This window comes from Zootoca vivipara, chromosome 10, assembly GCF_963506605.1.
Source record: "Zootoca vivipara chromosome 10, rZooViv1.1, whole genome shotgun sequence".
Lineage (NCBI taxonomy): Eukaryota > Metazoa > Chordata > Lepidosauria > Squamata > Lacertidae > Zootoca > Zootoca vivipara.
The window spans coordinates 19,554,144-19,565,715 of record NC_083285.1 but is presented as its reverse complement, the minus strand read 5'-3'; positions in this window follow the sequence as shown (position 1 = coordinate 19,565,715).

The following is an 11,572-nucleotide window of genomic DNA, read 5'->3' as shown; positions in this document are numbered from 1 at the left end:
TTGTTGATAAGTGTGTGGTGTCTGATGGAGAAAATTGGGCAGTTGGGAAATTCTGCTTTTTTTTTTAAAGGATCCTGGTCTGATTTCAAACCCTGAAGATATCCTTGAACCTGTGCCCAGTCTATTGAACATTTCAGTGGGCTTCCATAGGAGACGTTCCTACTTGATAGACCTCATAGCCTGCAGCCATATTACTTCATTAAGGAAAACCACATCCCAAACCAGTCTCCTCTATGAACCAAAAACAAAACTTTTTTTGTGTGGTCACATGTCATAATCAGAATGTAGTATTTGCCAGAATGGTGACATTGCCGCTCCTCAAAGCACTCTAATTTCAGCAAAGGCCCTTGATCCCCCCCCCAGCTTGATTTGGACAAGATTTAATTTATTTGTTATTTTATGAAGCATTTTTATGTGTAGAGAAAAGTGCTACTTGTTTGCACATGCTGGTTATGTGGCATTCTTACATGATTTCATGCTTTGCTGATGGAAAATTAGACCCTTGTGTATTTTAAAAGAGTGGAAGATAGCTATAGAATCAGGATGCTGTTGCCTCAGGACATTCTGTTGACAGCTAGAAATATATACAGACAAAGCAATGTCACTGGATGCTAATGTGAACTATACAAGTTGATGAGTCTGGTAAGTCCCTGTAAAAACAGAGAGGGAGACCCCCCCCCAACCCTTCCTTATTTTGCTGGGGGTTTCCCCCCTACAAAATTGCCAACTATTACAGTGCTTTCAACAGATTTGTTAAGGAAGCCATTGTTAATCTTTTATAATTACCTCCCTGCTAATGCAGTGTTCTCTGTGATAATATCTCTGTAAAAATACAGTGAGCAACAGCATCCTCTTCGAGGGTCAAGACCTTATAACCTATTCGGGTGAAACTCTTCTTAGCCTTACTAGGAGGCTTGTGTGTGCCAAATGTGCAGAGTCGTGTGGTCATGAATGTTGCATTAGTTCCCATCTTTCCCTGGACGCCAGGGTGAGCAAATGGATATGGCCTGTTCCTTGCATAGCTTTGCTTGTGGGCACAAAGCTGCCTCCTAGATTTATGTGAAGGGGGCAGGCCATACATTCTGCTTCATGAACGTAGTGCTGGATTTACATGCAAGGATCCACTGTCAACAGGGGTGCCAACTCCAGAGGGTGAGCATTTTGGACCCCCCAATATCGTAGGAGGGGGGGAGGAGGCTTCAATGACTGGCTCCTCCTCCTCCTGCCATGGAAGGCTGCCAAGAGAGGTAGAGCCACTGGACACTGCGTTCGGTTCTGTCCCCTGGCTCCTCCTGAAACGCCACGTGATGTCATGCACGCCACGCATGATGTCACATGCACAACCTGGTGCCCTCAATCTTTGGAGCAAGTTGGCACCTCTGGCGGTCAACATTTTCATGCGTGAGTGTAGGGCTTTTTTTCTACTCGGTTCCGGCATCTCTTAGATGGACACCATTGCCATTATAAGAGAACAAGGGAGGCATTCGTGGTGAGCCCTGCCACCTCTTTTTCTAGAAAAATAACACAGTGTGGGTGGAACCAACAGTAGTCATTTGTCTGCTCTGTTGCTTTCCATCAAGACTGTGTCTCAGCAGCAGACCATCTGTTTTGCATGCAGAAGGTCCCAGGTTCAATCTCTGGGTAGGTCTGGAGGAGAAGACTTCTTGCCTGAAACCCTGGAGAGCTTCTACCAGTCTGTATAGAACAGTGCTGAGCTAGAGGGACCACTGTTTTGACTCTGTCTTGTTTGCTTTTTGCATTGCATTGCAATCTCTTATCAGCTCACTGTCCCACATGTGCTGTGAGAGTGCTTTTAAAAGAAACCACTCTCAAAGCTGTTTGCATTGTGCTTGGTTGTAATTGCCCCCTTTATGATGAAGGGGGTGGGCAAAAATATTTGTCAATAAATAAATAAATAAATAGGAATAAGGACTCACACATATCATAAAAGGACTGCCCAATATATGCAGAAATCAAGGAAGAAGAGGAGGAGGAGGTGTTTGGAATTGATATCCTGCTTTATCACTACCCGAAGGAGTCTCAAAGCGGCTAACATTCTCCTTTCCCTTCCTCCCCCACAACAAACACTCTGTGAGGTGAATGGGTCTGAGAGACTTCAAAGAAGTGTGACTAGCCCAAGGTCACCCAGCAGCTGCATGTGGAGGAGCAGGGAAGCGAACCCGGTTCACCAGATTACGAGTATACTGCTCTTAACCACTACACCTCACTGGCTCAAGGAGGAGCTCAACGAGGGAGCTCCATACATGTAAATAGATACAAGCAATGAATTGGCCAACACTTTGCCAGCCCAGTGGCCTGAGGTCACTGAGGTAGGGGCATAGGAAGCAATAAACAACATGGCAACCTTTTTTTGGAATTGAAATGGCCACAACTTTATTGATTACAGAAGCAAGAAGGCTTAGGCTTTGGGTATGTATCCTGGATCAGCCAACCCAATTGGCTGATAATTTCACCAGGGTCAGTCCTGGGTTAAGGATCTCCATATGACGCACATCAAATATGGGTGACCCCTGCAGAATGCTAGTTGGCCCTAGCCATTATCTGGGCATACAGACAGAATCCTTCCCCTTGGACCCCTTTACTGGCATACTCCTATACTTTGAGCCAGAGGAGAGGGGAGTAAGGCTCCTTCCCACCCCCACCCCTGATTAGGCTATGCAATGCAGGAGAACGCAGGAGAAATAAAATACAGAACAGGTCCTAAGCTTGTGGAGCCTTACACAAAACATATGACATGATCCAAGACAGATACTCCACATCCTATTAAGCCATGGACTATACCAGCCTTTCCTAACCTGATGGTCTCCAAATGTTTTAGACTAAAAGTCCTTTGAGTCTTAGCTAGCATGGCTATGCTGCCTGAGGCAGACAGGAGTTATAGCCCAAACATCTGGGTGAAACCAGGCTGGTGAAGGCTCTCAACAGCAGAGACAGTTCATAACGTTTTAAGGGCCTAACATATAACTGTGGCTCCAATTCTGTAGCTATAGAAAAAGAACTTGCTTTGCTAATGCTATTATTTTATTCTTAGCATAGGAGTTTCTTCATATTAATACAGATCCCTGAAAACATACCCTCCAACCCTCCAACATTTCTCTGATGGAAATAGGGATGTCCTATTCCATTATTACTATTATTATCCCCTGTCCATCTGACTGGGCTGCTTCCAGCATATATAAAAAGATAATAAAACATTAAGTATTAAAAAACTTCTGTATAGAGGACTGCTTCAGATGGCTTGGTGGTCAGATAACTCCATACCCTCCAATATTTCTCTGATGAAAATAGGGACATCCTAAGGATATTCCAGGATCAAATCAGAAACTGGGACGGCTTCTGCAAACCTGGGACCGTCCTTAGAAAATAGGGACACTTGGAGGGTCTGTGAAAATGTATTTTGCTAAGAATTCAGATTGGTGTTTAAACCCATTTGTTTTCGTAAATATACTGGTATGACCAAATGGAGACCAAAGTTAACAATTTTTATTTGATTTTATTGTTCCACTCTTTTTCCTAGACACTAGATAGTGAAGTCTCTGGGATATCCATACTTTTTTCAAGGATATATCATCTGAACACATGCTGAATAATGGAAAGCTCCTTGGATTGATGAATTCTGATTGGCTTTGGCAGACGTACATTTGAATGAAGTAGATTAATACATATAAACCACCAAGCTTAGCTGAAACTCCTGTTCAACATTGTAAACTGCCAACTTTATCATCTTTAAGGGAAAAAAATATAGTTTTTCTTCCCAACAAAGACTTTTATAAAAGCAATAAGGTAACTGTGCGAAGTGTGCCTATCATGATATAATCACCCCCCAGGGGGAATGAGAGGTACTCGACAGCACCTCTTGCTTTGTAATGACCCAGGGGTGTGATTATCTTATGATAACCACACTCCCTGTCATGCCTTATTGCTTATATATTCCACATGTCATAATGAATCCTGAAGCACTTTCTAGGGCTCGTAGCAAACGCAAGTGACTTTGAAGTCTAGGATGTAGCCAGATTTCCTAGGTACATATAGATTAATATTGTATACAGTAGGAAGAATTATGAATGATTGCATATTCATGGCTACCAGGACAAAGTTTTTAACTTCAGTACTCTGTGAACTTTAACTGTTGAACTGGGTGCTGTTGCATTGTTAATTGCATCTGCTATAACGTTCCATATGGATGACCTTACAGTAATGCAGAATATTTGTTGCACATGGATGCTACATTATGACCGGCAGATGAGGATAACTTTGGTTGCAATCAGATGCAACAATAAACCATGGTTGAGCACGCCAAGAACAAGACTCAGCAAGCCTTGGTTTGGTGTGACCCCCTTCCCTCTCCTTCTCTGGCGTAGCTAGGAGGAGGAGATTGGAATTTAAAGTTACTGCAGTTTGGTGTATTGTTGGAACCATAGTTTTGATTCCGACTTGGTGTAGCTAAGCATAGTTAAGACTAACCACAGTTTGTTTGTGTTTGGACAACTTGGCAAACTGCAGTTAATATAAAACTGGGGGGAAAGGTTCCAGATTCGCAGTCATACTGGAGGAGGAGGAGATTGCATGGACCCAAAGATCGCTGAGGCCCAAAGATCTCACATTCTGCAGCATTATATCTGAATCAGCTCAGCGTTCAGTCTGAAACAATAGCCCTGTTCAGAAGAAAAGGCCACACTGTGAATCAAGACGCGAAGAGAGAGACTATTGCAACCAGGTTTGTGCGTGCTGGATTTCTCCACCCCCTGAATTCTGCATGCGCGTTACGAATGCAGGATTCCAGATTGCATGGGTGCATTCATACCCTCCAACTTTTCTCCAGTGGCAATAGGGACATCCCATTCCATAATGATAATTTCACTGTTTATACCCCACACATCCTACTGGTTTGCCCCAGCCACACTGGGCAGCTTCCAACATGTATAAAAACATAACGAAACATTAAACATTTAAAAACCTTTCCTATACAGGATTGCCTTCAGACGGCTTGGGGGGGGGTCAGATAACTCCATACCCTCCAACATTTCTCCAACGAAAATAGGGACATCCTAAGGAATAGCGGGACATTCCGGGATCAAATCAGAAACCAGGAAGGCTTCTTTAAATCAGTGGCGTTCCTGGAAAATAGGGACGCTTGGAGAGTATGTTTCTGTTTGCATGAAGGATTTCTTCTGGCAGAAATTTGTGCTGTTCACATGGATGCTAGTGGGTGGGGCAGGCTAGCATACATTCTGTCAGAGGTACAGTCTCTCTCTTCATTCATGCATGGATTCCATCGTGGATGTTTCTTCTCAATAAGGCTGAAGACTGAACTGGCTTTGGGTGCCAACCACCTTCTTTAAACAATATGAGCCAAACTAAAAGCAACACTTCAACTCCTGATGTGTTGATTTTATAGAAGTGATGCAACCCCTATCCTTTGAGTCTAGAATGTGTACACATTGTTTCCCCCTATTGCATTTAATGACTTACATCGTCTTTTATTTTTCATTTTTCTTTATTTTAATTTGATAACTCATATATTACAATAATACATAGAAATCCATTTTAATTGTTTTCATGTTAGTAGTTGATTTCACTGAGAGAACATTGGCCATGTCTGGGTGCTTCTTCTTCTTCTTACCCAAGTAATAAAATGTTATGAAGCAAAGGGAACATTTTGATGTAGCCTTTTCAGGAAAGGAAGAAACAGCCAGAAATATTTGTGACAGCTTTCTGGAACAGCTGGGAGATCCTTTGCAATGTTGGCTGAATCTCTGCTGTTTCCTTCCTCCCTTCCTCCACCCCACCCCCTTCTTTTACTAGTCTCATAACAATGAGCCATTGGTTATTTGGAGACATCTATTTAGCCTTAAAATCCTGCGCTTTAATAATAAAAATAGTAATACATTCTAATTAAAATGAACGGGGTTAATGGCAGGTCCACAAGGACATAAGGAGATGGAGATCAATGGACTTCTGAATTTGCAATTAGGGACTGGTATTAAAGACAACAGGATAATAAACTAAGCAATTATCTTTGATATACCTTATGATATAATCGCACCACAGGGTGAATCTGCACCACAGGAAACAGGGTTCTCCGCTAAGTTTGTAACCTTGTTAATCTGATCTATGTAGCAGTCAACATTTAAATACTACTTCGCTGCGGGAAAATTCACTGTACTGTTCCTAGGCTGCCACCATAAACTGGGATGATAAAGATGATGGCCTATCATTATGACTACTGACGGGTTGATTCATTGGCGGCGTCAGCTCTGAGATCAGCCAAGTTAACTGCAGGTCATCTTTCAAAACATCTGTGTGTCGAAAAGAAAGCTTATTTAGCTAGATAGCTGCACAAGTCGAATACCACTGATTATCATAAAGGTCAGACATGCACATTTTAACGGGTGGTAATGAGTAGTTTTAAATATGTTTGAGCCTTTTCTTAATCCTGCCATGTCACAAGGCTTCTATTGTTATGCACCAAAGAATGTGCCTTTAATTGTACCATTTGCCCTATTGTATCTTGATCATAGAGCAGGAAGCGCGATGGTACTTGTGATAACCGCCTACCACATGTCCTAATAATTACTAGCCTTCGGTAAATTGCAGAGGGAAGCAACACAGGAGACTGATAAAACAAAAGGCTCTGAAAGTTGTGAGTATTATTTAAGGAGTTGCATGTACTGTACCAAATTGTGCCAAATGTGAGCCTCAAAGCAGCGAATGTGCCTGCCTGTTTCAGATCTTCCTTTGAAAGCTGCGACGCGAAATGCGGATGGGTGATGGGGAAATTTTGGGAAATGTTTTAATATAGTATATAATTAAGACCTGTAGAATCTCAATACATTTCATATTAATTAAGTCAGCCACAAGGAGGGAATACCAGACTCTTACAATCCATCAACAAAATTAGAGTAGGACCTCGTCATCTAACAGACAAAAGATGCTTCTCTGGAATGTCACACAGAATACTTTTTTTTTTTTTGGTAGAGATGCACTAAGCAAATACTTGTTTGTAAAGGTTGGTTATCTCGCTGTTTCAACAGTTAATAGATCTGAGTAAGTATTTCCTAGGGTGTTTCATGAGAAGGGTCCAGTGTTAGAAATGACAAGTTCAAACGCTTCAGAATGGTATCCATAAAAATTATGACAGATGTGTAAAATGTTATTCTTAAGGTTATTTAAAATAAAAAAACTGTTCGGTGAAATCTAATTGCTCTCAATGGATATGCTAGTATGTTGGTGCTGATCCTGTTGTCAGTGTGGTCTTTAAATGTCTGTTTAACATTAACTTTCCCCTGATATTTCCCTTATTCCTGATTCTGCATGTCTTAACCATGTCTTCTTAATATTAGAACAAAAGGAAGACGGTAGTTACTTTTTTCTTCAATTTCTTAAAGACTTTAAGATAAGCACTATATTGACATTTAATGCTACAATCATAACTCCTCCTAGAGAGCAAACCCAATTGAACCCAGTGGGGCTTACTTCTGAGTAAATATGCATGGATTGTACTGAGTTGAGTTTGAGTGACTACAACATTCTAGAAAGTTTGCCTAAAGCCAGCAATTTCCTGTGAGCGCAAATGAAGCTTCCATGTCCCTCAGGGTTGTCACATGAATTTCAATGGTGGCAAATCAGAAGGATTTGATGGGTGCAGGTAGATGTGGCTTTCTGCTCATGCAAAGCACTCTCGGATCGAAGCCACTGCTTGCAATCTTTTGTACGGAAGCTCAAATCCCCTTGTTTTTTATGGGATTACCCTGAGCATGATGGCAGTGGCGAAGCCTGATCCTATGCCTGCTCACACAGAAGTAGATACCACTGCATTCAATTAACCGTGCAGAGGATGGCAGCCTTAATCAGCTAAATGATTCCAAGATCACTCCTGTGTGATCACGAAAAGGCTAAGGCAGCAATGCTATTGGACTTGGACTTGTGCTTACAATTGCACTGTAATATTTGTCTATTATACTTATGGCTTCATTTGCAAATCCATTCTGTGACTGATGACTCATTGCTTGGAAATTCCGAAGAGCTTGTGTATGTGTAAAATTTGGACAGACTCTCGTGCTCATTCTTTAGAAACCTTAGATTCCCGGCCACAAAAGGGCAAAGCTGATTGAATGGCCTTTCAGGAATAGTTTCTGGGTAGTGTAACAACAGAGGAGATAATGATAGGTTTGGGGCATCTACAATGCGGCACGCTCTTTTTTTTTGCCTGTAAAATGAAGATGATAGTTGCTTCACAGGAATGCTGTCAGGTTAAATTAATAACTGATTCCAAAGCTCAGGGATACCCTTGGATGGCAGAAGCGATATTACACTAGTGTCATTGACAACTCTGTTGATAAGGGTGCTTTCAGCTATTAATGGAAGCAGAACTAAAGCTCCCCTATTTCACACTTCATTGGTAGACTCTAGACTTCCAGTATGATACAATAGCTCTTCACAGGCTAATTTAATAAGACTATGTAATGTATTTAGTGAAATATTCACATTGCAGGGGGACTACTTTTTAAATGTCCACTTTAAATATTTTTCGCACGTTTCTTTGCATTCATATAGCTAAGTAGCAATACCTAAGATGTCTAGACATCATCATGAATTCCAGTTAGCAAGGGTGCCAACTTGAACAAAATATGGGGGTAAGCCCCCATGAAGTTGGGAGTGGGGAGCATCTCCCTCAAATATTTTTTTGGGGGGGTGGGGCACGCACAAAGGGACCTCAGCTCCTAGGAGTTGGCTCCTTTGCCAGTTAGGATGGTGGGAATTCTCCAGTTTTGACTCAGAGTCGCAAAAATTCCATACCCCTGTTCCAACCCTTGGCTGAAGATGCTGAATGCCCACACCAGTAAGCACGACTTGTTCTAATTGGCCCAAGGAGGTGTCACTCGCCAAACAGGCCACTGGCTGCTGTTAATGGGGCGTCCTCTAAAAATAATGAGGGGGGGGGGTTAGAGGGTTCATCTGGACCACACACTGCCTGCAAATTTGCTGCTTCAGCCTCTTTGAGTTCCATATTGTAACTTCTTGTATGAATGAGAGGAGTGTACCAGCTGACCCTAGTATTTTAGCTTGGAAACCTTCTGAGATGACTACATTCAAATAATTTCGGGGTGGGGTAAATAAGAGGCCCTTAATGAAATCTCTAGTGATGTATGGAAGTGAGAGCTGGACCATAAAGAAGGCTGATCGCCGAAGAATTGATGCTTTTGAATTATGGTGCTGGAGGAGACTCTTGAGAGTCCCATGGACTGCAAGAAGATCAAACCTATCCATTCTTAAGGAAATCAGCCCTGAGTGCTCCCTGGAAGGACAGATCGTGAAGCTGAGGCTCCAATACTTTGGCCACCTCATGAGAAGAGAAGAATCCTTGGAAAAGACCCTGATGTTGGGAAAGATTGAGGGCACTAGGAGAAGGGGACGACAGAGGACAAGATGGTTGGACAGTGTTCTCGAAGCTACGAACATGAGTTTGACCAAACTGCGGGAGGCAGTGGAAGACAGGAGTGCCTGGCGTGCTATGGTCCATGGGGTCACGAAGAGTCGGACACGACTAAACGACTAAACAACAACAAATGAAATCTCACCCTTCTCAATTTTCTATTCAGATTGCGCCTTCTAAATTCCATAGATTAGGGATTTAATTGGCTGATGTTTCAAATGAAGGAGAGGCAATTCTATGCAGAGCAGTCAAGAGTGGTTGGGAGGAGGATGTGATGCTAATGTGAAAATACCTGTACTATGTCTGTATTTGTTCTGAAAAACAGGAACATTAAAACGCTTCCATGCACACATGCCCCTGTCACCCCAGCAGGTAATACTCCAACCATGTTGTCATGAAGAGGCAGATTTGCCAGCAACGGATTAGACACACTGATGTGTTTGATCAAGTAGTGTATATGCTGCCGTATCATTGTTTCCCCCATTGTTCCTGTTTAAAATACCAACGAAGCACTTACAAAGTCTTGAGCTCCCTTATCTTTGCATTTTCCCCCCACTTCATGAAAGAAGCCCCAAACATTGATGTTGCAACCGCAGCGGGTGTCTGAATTTTCGTTCTGATTAGTCTCAGCATTTTATTTTCTTTAACGGGGACACGTCTTTAGTTTTGACTTGTGTTTGACAAAACGAAGTTTTTCTTTAGCTCCTGTAATTCTTTTGTAGCAGAGCAATGCATTCAAACAATAGAGGAAAAATGCATACCTAAGTGGAACAAATCAAACTTTTCCAAGATCTTTCACAAGCAAAAATTCTCTTAGATGTCCCTGTCTGGGTTCACTTCACACACACCTCCACCTGAAATATAAATGTCCTGAAACCAAGGAAGAAAATAAAGGGAAATTGGTTGACTTGTTTTGTGTTGGATTGTGAGTTTTTATGCATATCAAAGTCAACTGAATAGCAAGAATTCACTATCGTTAGGAATTCAGTGATATCCATAACTACATAATTGCGTAAATCTGTCCTTATTTATGTGACTTCTGGTAAGATTTACTTCAGGGTATAACCTGTGAAGTGTTAATGATCTTACACTGCAGTCCTAACTGTCAAATCAAATTATAACAAGATTGGGTTTATTTTTCAAGCAGCTGCAACATGGATTACATTTATGTTGGATCTGGGACTAAGCACCTCATTAAGTGGGTTTAAAATCAATGGTGATCACTCAGCTAAAATGAGTAGCCTGCTATTGATCGTTCATTGCTCAGTGATATGAAGCTGATCGGGGATAAAATACTGCTGCATTCCCCCTCCCATTCAATACATCTTAGTTTTATTGGATTACAGGTACTTCTGATGGGTATGAAAGCTTATTGTACGGGGTACTTTTTATTTTTATTTTAAAAAAAGGATTGTTGAAGAACAGCATCGCTATATATGAGGGTCCCTCAGTCTTACAGAGTAATATAAGTCATTTTCTAGGGTGAGTCTCACACATTACTCTTTGAGAGTCAAGGGTGACAAAGGGCCACATCTAACACTGCTGTTTTATTAATACAGCCGACTTCCATTTGCACAACAGAACGTTACCCTCTTCACCCTTGTGTACCTTCAAAAATCTGCTTTATGCAGAGTGACTTTGAAATACTCTACAGCTAAATATTTTTTTTGTGTGTGTGTGTAGTAAGGTACACCTCTCAGGATTGGCAGATTGTTTCCAATGCTGAGATGGTGTTGTAGGTGCACCAGGCCATTTTAAGTGGTCAAAGTAGCATATGTGTGTTTCCATTACATTTTTGGGTCCATTATTTATGGTTAAATAAAGCTTATTTAAGAGGAGATTATGTTCAGAAGGTGTCTGTTCAGTTTAGTGCCCCACAAGTTCAACAATGACTCAATAGAGATGGCCAGGTGCCTTGGCTTGCAATGGACTTGATCTTTCCAAGGGGTTTCAGAGAGGATCCTGAACAGTTATAGGCCGTGTGTCCCTCCCCCTACTTTAAGAGCTATCTGAAATAACAGAAAATCCTGTTCCCAGCCTTTCCTCTAGGGGTCTGGCAGTTTGCCAGGGCTTCCAGGTCCTTACAAAAAAACAACAACCCAGGGCCCTGGTAAA